Source organism: Canis lupus, chromosome 7 (assembly GCF_048164855.1).
Source record: "Canis lupus baileyi chromosome 7, mCanLup2.hap1, whole genome shotgun sequence".
In the NCBI taxonomy this organism is placed as follows: Eukaryota; Metazoa; Chordata; class Mammalia; order Carnivora; family Canidae; genus Canis; species Canis lupus.
The window spans coordinates 68,076,431-68,088,720 of record NC_132844.1 but is presented as its reverse complement, the minus strand read 5'-3'; the positions used below and the strand labels follow the sequence as shown (position 1 = coordinate 68,088,720).

The 12,290-nt window shown below is 48.6% G+C and overlaps 1 protein-coding gene across 2 annotated transcripts in view; it reads left to right on the top strand.

Annotated features, from left to right (window-relative positions):
• The first annotated feature begins 1,207 nt into the window (after positions 1-1,207).
• PPARD (peroxisome proliferator activated receptor delta) overlaps positions 1,208-12,290 on the top strand; it is an 87,539-nt gene continuing 76,456 nt past the window's right edge. Inside the window, exons 1-2 of one of the 2 annotated variants that reach the window (XM_072833315.1) lie at positions 1,208-1,357; positions 5,269-5,352. The gene's annotated coding sequence lies outside the window, so the exon portion shown is untranslated. The remainder of the gene's footprint in view (positions 1,358-5,268; positions 5,353-12,290) is intronic. The other variant, XM_072833322.1, reaches the window with a different exon arrangement.

Below are 12,290 nucleotides of genomic sequence, written 5' to 3'. Positions count from 1 at the left end.
GAATGTATTCCAGAGGGAAGAGGTAATCCTAGTTTTAAAGACGGTATTGAGAAGGGAGTCAGCCATTGCTCATATACCTGAGAGTCAAGTTTTGTTCCTCTGCCAGATGACAAACCCAACTTCTTCCGTACCACCTACCAGCTGCTAGATATCTTTTTATGGTATATCTGAAGGGACAGGTTGGGAGAACAAGTCCCTTCCAAGTCTTGAAAAACTGGGTTAAGAAGCAGGAACAGAATTTGCTGCAGCAGTAAGGAGGATGCTCCCCATTTAGGTGGACAATAATATAACATAAGGACATAGGAAGAGAGGTAAAAACTCCATGACCATACATTTCTAGTTATAGAAGCCTGTCCAGGGAGGAAAGGCAATTCATTAAAATTATGGGCAGCATTGACTCCTCCAGAGGAATCTGGAGGCTCCAGCTTTGCTTCTCACTGCAAGTTGCTCACCTTCTCTGGGACTCTTTTTCTTTTTTTTCTTTTCTTCTTTTCTTCTTCTTTTTTTTCTTCTTTTCTTCTTTTCTTTTCTTTCTTCCTTCCTTCCTTCCTTCCTTCCTTCCTTCCTTCCTTCCTTCCTTCCTTCCTTCCTTCCTTCCTTCCTTCCTTTCTTTCTTTCTTTCTTTCTTTCTTTCTTTCTTTCTTTCTTTTCTTCTCTTTCTTTCTTCTTTCTTTTTTTCTTTCTTTCTCCTCCCCTCCCCTCCCCTCCCCTCCCCTCCCCTCCCCTCCCTTCTCCTCTCCTTTCCTTTCCTTATTCATGAGACACACACAGAAAGGGGCAGAGACATCGAGGGAGGAGCAGGCTCCTCGCAGGATCCCCAGCGTGGGACTTGATCCCTCCACCGGGGATCACGACCTGAGCCAGAGCCAGACGCTCAACCACTGAGCCACCCAGGCGTCCCTCTGGGACTGTTTCTTCCCTGGAAGGGCGTGGAGGCTGTATTAGACGACCTCTAAATTCTCTTCCAGCTTTAAACTCCCTTTCGTGATACTTGCCAGGCTTGTTTTACCGGCCCTGGAACATCCCCACTCCCGCGCCCGCCTCGGCCGCCGCGCCCGCCTCCCGCACCAGAGGGCGCTGCAGGCGGGCGCTGGGTAGCGTGCGGTGGGCGGAGTCCAGAATCAGGACGCGCGGTGATTGGCGCCAGCCGGGGCGGAAGGGGGCGTGGACAGGAGCCGCGGGAGGCCCGAGCTGCGCGGTGACGTCAGGGGGTGGGGGCGGGGCCGAGCCGCGCAGCGTGTGACGCCGCGGCGGCCGCGGAGCTGGGGATTAATGGGAAAAGTTTTGGCAGGCTTCGGAGGAGCCTGCGGAGCCTGCGGGACCGCGGCGGCGGCGGCGCGGGAGGCGGCCGGGGCAGGTCAGTCCGGGGCGGGGAGACGGTGGGCAGGCGGCGGCAGGGGGCGGCGGGCCGGGGCTGAGGCGGCCCGCGGGGCCGGGGCGCGAGCCGGGGGGAGCGGGCCGGGGGGAGCGGCAGGGGGCCGCGCGGCTGCGGCTGCGGCTGCGGCTGCGGCTGCGGCTGCGGCTTCCCGGCACCCGGGCCCGGGCCGGTCCGCGGCGGTGTGTGGCTCTCCTGGCGCCCCCCCGGCCCTGCGCCCCCGAGCTTAGGGACCCCGAAGCGCGCGGCCTCCCCCACGCGACTCTGTGCGCTCTCTTGGGCCTAGTGGCTCCGTCTCCTGCCCCTTCTGTGTCCTGAGAGCCGGGTCTGGGGCTCGGGGTCCTCTCCCGTTCCCTCCTGTTGCCTCTGACCTCTTCCTCCGTCCCTTCCCTGGTGTCTCCAGATCCATGGGTGCCCGCTCTACCCAGGGTCTCTGTCCCTGTCCACGTCTTTATCTCCTGCCTTCTCCTCCCAGCCTTGCCCTGTCATTGCTCTCTTTTCCCATCCCTGGCTCCCGCTCTGGGTGACGGGTCCTCCTCGTCATCTTCGCGGCGTTATTAGGCTCTTTCAGCCCCTTGCCGGCAGTCCCTATCTCCCTAAGCCCCTTCTACCCTGGCTTCCCCCCCCCCCACCCCCCGGGCCTGTTTTTGCCCTGTTTCTCCCTCATTTCCTTGTGATTGAGCCTTGCCCCCTGCATTCCTGTCACCAACTTCCATCCCCTCACTTCTACTCTGGGAGAAGAGTTAGCTCCACACGCTGCTTTGCTTTCCCTTGACTTGCTGTTGAGACACCGCTGGGTTGGGGTGGGGGCTGTTCAGCCAGGGATTGAAGTAAGGGGCTGAATGTCCGAGGTAAGCAGCAGGCATGTCTGTATGGGTGCTTGGGTGTTGCATCAGGGGTGAGGTCCAATTTGTAGACCATTCTTCTGATCTCAGCTTTAAAACTTCCCCTTTATGGGTCTGTTGACTTCCAGGAACCCTTGGGGAGAGAGCAGCCGCTGAGTTGGGTATGTGCCAGGGGTAACTGGAGGCCTTGTCCAACTCTTTTCCCCTTCCAGGAAACAGGGCTCTATGTCTTTCCACTCTGGATGTACCAAGCACAGTTATACAATCATACTCCAGATTATCTCTGCCCTCATTCCCACTCTGAGCCCCGTCCCCAAGAGCTAAGAGGAGTCTTCAGAAGTTGTGCCCCAGAGAATGCCTTACCCTTTTCTTCTGTACTGGCTCCAAGACATTTTTTTCTTACTTGAGTTTTGAAATAGATTGCCAGCCCGATAGCCCTGGGGCTGGCAGGCATCTGCCCCATCTGTTATTGGTCACAACCAGCTTCTGATTTTCACTCTGCATCTCTGAGCCACTGAATGTTAGGGCCTTTGATGTCAGTCACTTAGCAGGTTCTCTTGAAGATTCTTCTCCCTCCATTTTCCCTGAGAGCTTCATTTCCTATCGATCCAAGAGGCTGATCCTAAGTTCTGGTCCCTTTGCTCTGTCAGGTGGGTACCTGCCTGGGAAGGTTGTGGGACTGCATTAGATGGTGTCAGGAATTTGAGTGGCTTCCAGTCACAGGGATGTCCTGTCTGCGGCTAGAGAGCCCACCGCCTTCCTGGTATGTCTGGGGGTTTAACCTAGTCAGACAGAAAGTTCTTTTCAGATGCCTTCAATCTTAGCTCCTTTATTTGGCGTTGGTACCCTGGAGAGATCTTTAGGAAATAACATTATCCTCTGTTTCTACTCAGTCTGATCTTGGAGGATTCTGAGTGTGTGACCCACTCACGTTTAGAAATGAAGGCCTTTTGGGGAGCCTGGGTGGCTCAGTCAGTTAAGCGTCTGCCTTCAGTTCCAGTCACGATCCCAGCGGGAATCCTACTTCTCCTTTTCCCTCTGTCTTACGCTTGTGCTCTGTCAAATAAATAAATAAATTTAAATAAAGTATGCTCTGTCAAATAAATAAAATCTTTGGAAAAAAAAAAAGAAAGAAATGAAGGCCTGCTGTTTCACCTGGCTCCGGGTTTCTAGGTCTCCTCTTTTGAGGATCCTGCTCTCTGTCTTTGAGCCAGAATTGGACACAGAATTGGCACCCTTCAGGAGCTGTGGTGGAGAGCCAAGTGAACCAGCTTAGACCAGACTTTACGTTTTGGAATCCTCTTGTGCACTGACCCTTTTCTGTGAAAGGAATAGGACTGTGGATGGCTGAGCCAGTCTCCTCTCCTCAGCCCCTTCCTAAACAGTACTTGGGCAGGATTTGGGCAGAGTGGACCAAAAGGGGTCCCTTGTTCTTATGAAGAGCACCCTTCTAGGGTTTTAATGGGTCGTTCTGATGAAGTTGAGGCTGTGTGTTTGGCAGTGAGTTGGTCCAACCCCTACTCCCAAGGACTTTACCTGACTCTTTTGAGAAGTTTGCTACTCCTCTGTCTTCACTTACCCATTAGTGGTTACACTCCACCGAGGCAGCAGGTGAGAAGGGCTTAAGCAGAGGTCAAGCCCAGACCTTACAGAATAGCGTGGGCACCACCAGCTCTGCTGGATAGCTTCTTGCAATTTGTCCGCTCTGTGGCCTTGGTGGATGGTCAGGGTTATCAGTTACCAAGTTCCCATCCAGTGATTTTTGCAGAGTTTGGGTCAAAGGTGTGGGGAGGCAGGCCTCTGACATTATTCTCCAGATAGTGTAGCCCATCAACTCCTTAGTTGAATGGACTGATCTTTTTTGTCTGGCTGTCTTTCTTCTTGCTTGTCCACCACTCGTCCCCCTTTGGCATGGGCCTCTACCCATTCAAAAAGAATGACCCTTACCCCACCTATGGTCCCTCAGATCTCTTCCCTAATGCTTGACAGAGGCCAGTCAGTGTTGTACGCTGGCCGGGGAAGCATGTAAGCTCTGCTTTGGAGAGTGCAGCTGTTCTGGCTGTTGTGCAAGCTGTCCCGAGGGCCTGCAGATCCTGGCCTGTCCTGGGACAGTGCAGCTCCTCTGTCTCAGGAAGAGTTGGACCTGTCACTTCTAAAGGCTTCAGCTGTATGTCTTGTGTCACTGCGGCCTACCTCCCAGGGTGCTCCCTGCTGGCTGGAAGCTAAATTTCAGGGCTTTCCTCCAGGGCCTAGTAGGACCTGGAAGTGCCAGGAGTTTCCCGATTGCCCTGCACTGTCCATGCTGGGATCATTCTCTTTTTTCCTCCCTATGCAGCATTTCCATGGACTTTGTCTGTCTTGCCAGGCTCTGGCTTGTGTTATGTCAGAAGTTCTGTGTGCGATGCCTTTGCCTGTACCATGTTGCCCCAGATTGCACAGTGGCTGCTTCTTGTAGATGGTTTGATGTCCTTTAGTATTTTTCTGTGCCTTTGGATCCAGGGGAGGAGCCATTTTCAGCAGCTGCGTTTCACTGTGTCAGAGGTGAGCTGGACACTTGTTTGAGCCTGGCAGGGAGGAGATGGCCCCTTGTGTCAGGTTTCAGACATGTGGGTCTTCTTGGCAGATGGTTCCTGGCCTTCATAACTCAGAGGCTGGTGATTAGGGTGTGACTCTAGTCCTGTGGCCATTAGGCTTTGGCCAAGGACTCAAGCATGACTCAGGGCATCTCCATTTATGAGCTGCCACCTGTGGGGGGATGTTGGGCTCCAGGTCCTTCTTCACTTTGCCAGCAATTTCTGCCTCCCCCTGATAAAAGCAGCAAAGCCGGTGTCTGCTTACTTGGAAATGAGCAGACTACTTCCAGGATTGGGAAATATTTGCTGACTCAGGCTCAGAATAACCTGTCTCAGGGTGTGCATGTGTGAGGGACAAAGAAAGAGCCAGTTTAGGAGCAGTTTCTGAGCTTTGGTGTTTAATTACAACATTAATGCTGCTTTTCTGGCCCCTGGCACCTCAACTAAAGATATTGGGTTTCTTTCTCTTCTGCAGTGTTGCGTGGTGTTTTGGGCATGCACATGGTACTCACGCAGTGGCTTCTGTTCACTGACAGATGAGGACAGATGCACCAAAGAGGTAATCCCAGTTTCCTTATACAAAGACCCCTGACGACTGACTGACACATCCCAGATTTAGGATCCTGGCCTAAAAGATAAAATAATTTCACTGGGGCTGAGTTCCCAGATCCCAAGTGCCTGTCATAACATTTGGTACTCATTGCTTACACATAGCAGGCTCTTAATTAAATAATTATTAAATGTCTGTGGCTTATGTAGTTTTTTGGGGAGCATTGAGATTTCTCACCTTTAGACCCGCTAAAACAAATTCTACAAGGGCAGAGACTGACTGGCTTTGTTTCCTGTTGTGTCTAGGTCTGCCTAGCACTGAGGAGATGCTAAATATTTGTTGAATGAATCAATATACAAACTTTTCTCTGTTCATATGGGTACCAGGCCACAAAGATGGTGTCTGTCATTCTCTTTCATTTATGTAATAGACATTTCTGAGTGTCTGTTATGTACCAAGCACATACTAGACACATGGGAAATGGTGATAGAAAAAAACAGATTCAGTCCCTGTCTGATGGGTCCATAGTTTGTTGGCATATATGAGATCTGGGCATAACACACAAGGGTTTTTCCTTCCATCTCTGCTGGTGTAGCAGGCCCTCACCAGAGTCTGACAATGCTCTGGGCTTCTCATTACTGTTTCCCTGTTTGTTTGTTCTCAGGATGCCTGGCAGATTTTATAAACTCTCAGAAGGGGAGCTGCAGGGAATTCGATGTTCATTGTCTCAACTATTTAGGAGGCTGGGCTATGGTGAAGTCGCTGCTGGGGGCCAGGGGAAACATGCGCTCCTGTCTGATTTAATCTCTGAAGTTCAGTGGTTCCAGCAGCTGTTTATGGGCTTCACTTCCCTTTCTCTGCCTTTAACACCCTGTGGGTTTTCCTGTTGCCTAACAGGGTGCTGAGCCCATATGGCTGTCAGTCTAGGGGGGTCAGGTCGTTTGTGGATCTTGCAGGAAGGCCTTAGGCAGGGGCCCCTCCTGTTGTCAAACCCATACCAAGTCCTTTCCTTTGAAGGAAATGTGAATGAGGAAGAAGGAGGGTGTGGGAGGCTCCCTAGGTTCCCTGGGAGGGAATAAACGTAGCAAGGAGAACTACTGAGTTAATTGCTGTGTCCTTTGCTCCAGCAGCAGCTGGCCACAGTGGCAGCAACTGTACATGTCCAGGCATCACTTGTCCAGTTTATCCCTGAGCTTTAAGCTCCCGGTCCTAGCAAGAAACTTCTTTCTTAGTTTCCACTGTCAAAGGTGAGGCTAGAGCTTTATCAGATTTTTCAGTGCTAATCTCAGAAGACTGTAGTTAGGTCGTTATCTTAGTCTTTCCCATCTGAGGCGCTTTTGTGGGTCAGGTCCTGTGACAGATGTTTCAGATACGTTCCTTGGCTGTGCCCCTCCCCGGCCCCGCAAAATGTGGAGTCTAGCCGGGAAGAGAAGACATAGGCACAAAAAGATTTTGAAAATATTAAGAGAGCTAGTGGGTTCTGAGAATATGGTCAGGGATGCTCATTTAGAGGAGCAGGTCATCACTTTGAATCGGCTTTGTCCCTGAAGAAATTGGGTTTCAGATGGGGCCTTGAAAGAAAGTTGGTTTATTTTATTTTTTTTTAGAAAGTTAGTTAATTTTGAAGGCAACTTTAAAATGTTGTAAACAGCAATTCTCAAGCTTCTTGACCTCAAGAACCCCTCTCTTAAAAGACACTTTTAAAAATCATTAGAGACCCGTGAACTTTTGTCTACCATAGTAGAAACTAATAAGCTCTGAGGAATTTTAAGTTACTGATTTATTCATTCATTCATTTATTTTTAAAATATTTTATTTATTTATTCGTGAGAGACACACAGAGAGAGACAGAGACAGAGACACAGGCAGAGGGAGAAGCAGGCCCCATGCAGGGAGCCCAACATAGGACTCGATCCCGGGTCTCCAGGATCACGCCCTGGGCTGAAGGTGGTGCTAAACTGCTAAGCCACCCAGGCTGCCCTATTAATTCATTTCATGTAATAATAAACCCAGTACATTTACCACAAGTGACCTTTTTAAAGAAAAAATAGCTATTTTTCAAAATAAGGTTGAGAGAAGTGGCATTGTTTCACATTTTTGGCCATCTTTTAATGTCTGCTTTAATAGAAGACAGTTGGATTCTCATAACTGCTTCAATGTTCAGTCTCTTAAGGTATGTTGTTGTATTTGAAGGCTATGATGAAAATATGGCCTCACACAGATAGGTAGTTGAGAAAGAGAGGGGTAACAGCTTTTAATAGCTTTGGCAGATAATTGTGGATATTCTTTGGTACTATACCAAACCCTCAGCAAGTGGTAGTTTCTTTCTTTTCTTTTCTTTTTTCTTTTTTTCTTTTTTTCTTTTTTTGAAGATTTTATTTATTCATAAGAGACACACAGAGAAACAGAGACAAAGGCAGAGGGAGCAGGCTCTCCGCGGGGAGCCCAATGTGGGACTTGATCCCAGGACCTCGGGATCACGCCCTGAGCCAAAGGCAGATGCTCAACCATTGAGCCACCCAGGTACCCCAACAAGTGGTAGTTTCTTAAAGGTTAGTTGGAATGTAGAGTCTGAAACCTTACCACAAGTTTTCATACTTTGTGACATTAAAATCCATTGGTCCATCTTGTACTTTGCATAGATCTTTTACTTTAAGTTGGTCATCAGAACCGCTAAATGTTAACATATTTCATTTTACAATATCATTAAGTCATAGGAATACTACTGACCTCAACAGCAAAGCATTCAAGTATTGGGAGGCTGTCAAGCTCAGAGTGGGGATACAAGTTTTCCATAATTTGGATTTTCTCTTGAAAGCTTGATTTTTATCACTGGTAACACACTGTCAGGGTTTTTGTTTGATTTTTTTGTTTAAGTATTTTATTTATTTCAGAGAGAGAGTGAGAGCATATGCTTGTGCATGTGTGGGGAGAGGGGTAAAGGGAGAGGGAAAGAGAACCTCAAGCAGACTCCCCACTGAGCATAGAGCCCGACACAGGGCTCAATCCCATGACCCCAAGATATGACCTGAGCCAAAACCACAAGTAGGGTGCATAACTGACTGAGCTGCCCAGATGCCCCCATACTGTTAGGTTTTTTTTTAATGGAGTCTCCGTTTTTTTTTTTTTTTTTTTTAAGATTTTATTTATTTATTCATGAGAGACACAGAGAGATAGGCAGAGACATAGGCAGAGGAAGCAGCAGGTTCCCTGTGGGGGAGCCCAATGCAGGACTCAATCTCAGCACCCCGGGATCACACCCTGAGCCAAAGGCAGCCATTCAACCATTGAGCCACCCAGGCATCCTTGAATCTCCATTTTTAAGAAAAAGTCTGTCAAATACTCAAAACCTAAATAATTATAATTTTTTTTTTAATTTTTATTTATTTATGATAGTCACACAGAGAGAGAGAGAGAGGCAGAGACACAGGCAGAGGGAGAAGCAGGCTCCATGCACCGGGAGCCTGACGTGGGATTCGATCCCGGGTCTCCAGGATCGTGCCCTGGGCCAAAGGCAGGCGCTAAACCGCTGCGCCACCCAGGGATCCCTAAATAATTATAATTTGTTACTCTTTTCTTTCAAGTAAAAGTGTTGTTTCATGAAAAAAAAAAAAAAAAAAAAAAGACTAGCTTGCAACGCAATCTCAAATTTTTCCTGAGACAGACAATGACTCTTATTTTGTTACAAGAGTATTTAAAAGACATATATTTCAAGGTCATTATTTAATAACGTCAATTTTTATCATCTTATCTAGGACATTTTTTAAAAAAGATTAATTTATTTATCTTAGCACACAAGGAGAGGGAGAATACCTCAAGCTGGCTCTGACTCCCCACTGAGCATGCAGGGCCAACTCCACCATCCTGAGGCCATGACCTGAGCTGAAATCTTGGCCAGCTGCCCAACCTACTGAGCCACCCAGGTGCCCCTCATCTAGGACATTCTTAAGTGAAATTGGAACTTTATTATCTTTCCTGGTTCTTTAGGTTGACTGGGCTCATCTGGGCAGTTCTCAGTTGAGGTATATTGCTTTAGTCAGATGGAGGTTGGAGCAGGAATCATGTGGAGGCTCAGCTGGGCTGGACATCCACACTGGCTAACTCACATGGCTGGCTCTTGGTACTGGCTGTTGAGTAGAGTACCTACATATGGCCTCTTCATGTGCCTTGAGCTTCTGACAGCATGATGGCTGGATTCTGAGCAGAAGCATCCCAAGAGTGAGTATAATGAGAGTTCTAAGCAATGAAGGGCAAGGTTTCCTAAAACCTAGCCTGGGAAGTGACACTGTCAATTTCTTTGTCTTTTCTTGGTCACAGAACCAGTTCAGATGCAGAGGACTATACAGGGTATGAATACCAAGAGGCATGGTTCATTGGGAAGGAGAGAGAGCTCCTTGGAAACCAGCTACTACTGCTTTTGAGTATCCCTTATATGAGATAGCCTGGCCTGCGATGGAGGGAGAGGGAGAAGCAGGCCCCCCACTGAGCAGGGAGCCTGACTTGGGGCTCAATCCCAGGACCCTGGGACCATGATCCTAGCCAAAGGCAGACACTTAACTGACTGAGCAACCCAGGCGCCCCACCACTGATGGTTTTGGAGTAAGAAATCATTGTTAATATTGCACAAAAGTGGATTAAATAGAGGAAGAATGGAGGTAGAGAGTTTAGGTAGGAGACTACTGCATAGTCTGAATGTAAGGAAATTCTTCATCATATTAAATCTGAGTTCCTCTGGTTGCTGTTAAAATTATTGATTTTGATCTATCAGCCACACAGATTAAGTACCCAGAGCGGGACTAGAGAAACCCCTCTCCACCCTTATTTAGGAATGCTGATACCCAGGAGAGATCAAAAGCTTCACAGTGTGGGGACCCCTGGGTGGTTTAGTGGTCGAACGTCTGCCTTCAGCGCAGGGCATGATCCCGGGGTCCTGGGATCAAGTCCTACATCAGGCTCCCTGCGAGGAGCCTGCTTATCCCTCTGCCTATATCTCTGCTTGCTCTCTATGTCTCTCATGAATAAATAAATAAATAAAATCTTTAAAAAATAAAATCTTAAAAAAAAGCTTCACAGAAAGTAGAAGGCAACTAAGTTAGGCTTTATCGTCTGGGTCCAATAGGAGGTTAATCCTTCTTTATTTATTTAAAATTTTTTTATTCATTTATTCTAAGCGTAGGTGAGCTGGGGGGAGGGGGCAGAGGCAGAGGGGGAGAGAGAACCTCAAGCAGACTCCCCACTGAGCACAGAGCCTTGATGCGGGGCTCGATCTCCAGACCGAGATCACGACCCTGAGTTGAAACCAAGAGTCAGATACTTAACCAACTGAGCCACTCTAGTGTTCCTAATCATAATTTGTTAAAAGAAAAAGCAGAAGAAAGCTAAAGGTTTACATAACTGCACAGACAGTATTTCAGATACTCTTCAGTTTCGCCCTCGTAGACCACTAGGAGGCAAGAGAAGAGTGAGAGGAAGAAAGATGGACAAATTCGGGAATGGTAGGGAGAGGGAGGAAGAAGGGGGTCAAGGGGAGAGAACAGCAAAAGAAGTTTGAAGGAGGTCGAGATGGGAGGAACTGCTCAAGGCTGACCTTCCAGGGAGATGCTGGCTGGAGGGAGGGCTGGCTTCCCTGGGGGCCTGGCCTCTGGCATTCAGCACCTCTTGTCCTCATCCTGTCTCTGGCTTTTCTCTTGGTGAAGAGGCCATGAGAAGAGCTGGGGTAGATTTGCTGTTATTTTTTTGAGAGGGGGTGGGGACCTGGGAGACCAAGAGTCACCTGGAGGTGACTCTCAGCTTTCATGTGTGGAGTCCTGACTTGATGATCAAAATAAACCTTGGGCAGTGCTTGTTCATCCCCTCTCTTCTGAGGCGGGGAGCTCAGGAAGAAATGCCTTTCTGAGACAGTTCCTTCCCTAATTTACCAGCTGTGGCCCTGGGAGCCCAACCTCAGTATGGGGAGTCTGCGGATTCTGTTTCACAGTCGGTGTTCTGGGCAGTGCACCTTGACGCCGCTTGTTTTTCCTTTTCCAAGTCCAGGCTTCAAAGCCTACCTCCCACAGCCTTGTCGTCATCCCAGCAGCTGTCTGGAGACCATTGCTGAATTCTTCACAGCTCATGGTGACACACCTGTGAAAGAGTTCTCTCACGAGGAGGATCATGAATGGAGAGGCTCCCCAGTGTTGTGAGGAAACCACTTCATGCTTAAGTTCATTTCTGTACTTTGTATCTTCTATAACCCCTTTGATCTTTGTCTTATTATTTTGGCACTTCCCTCATCCAGGAGTTATAACCTCAGAGGCACACAGTCATTTGGCTACTACTCCAGTGGAAGTACAGGCCAACTCTGCTCTCCCAATGGCAGCCTTTAGCCACCCTACACACACAGTCTGCAGGACCACTCTCTCCTCAAAAACAGCCGTCCTTCAGTTTGCCAGACGCCAGAGTTTTACCTATCTCATCCCCTCTTCCAAACAAGCAAACAAGATGTGTTTTCCTCAATTCTTCTTGTTTCCAACGTTGTCTTAAGAGAACTTTACTTTCTTCACCTCCAGTTCGATTTCCTTTAGCACCAGGTTTCTATAGCACTGTCCCCAGTCCTATAGACGTTTTGGGGTGGGGAATTTGTTATTGAGTGGGCCTCAGTAACACAGGCAGAGGGAGAAGTAGACTCCCTGTGGGGAGCCCGATGTGGGACTCAATCCCCAGACCCCGGGATCATGACCTGAGCTGAAGGCAGATGCTCAGCCACTGAGCCACCCAGGCGCCCCAGCATGCAGTTTTTACAATGGAAATGTTTTCTCCTCAGTCACCTCTCTGGGCTCTTGAGGACTTTGGGGAGGAGTGAAATAATTCACAATGAGGTAGCATGTTGCAACTAAGAAGCCTTATGATTTCTATGCAACAGAGGCACGGTGTCCAAGACAAATCAGTGTCCTGGAATGGTTGGGTTT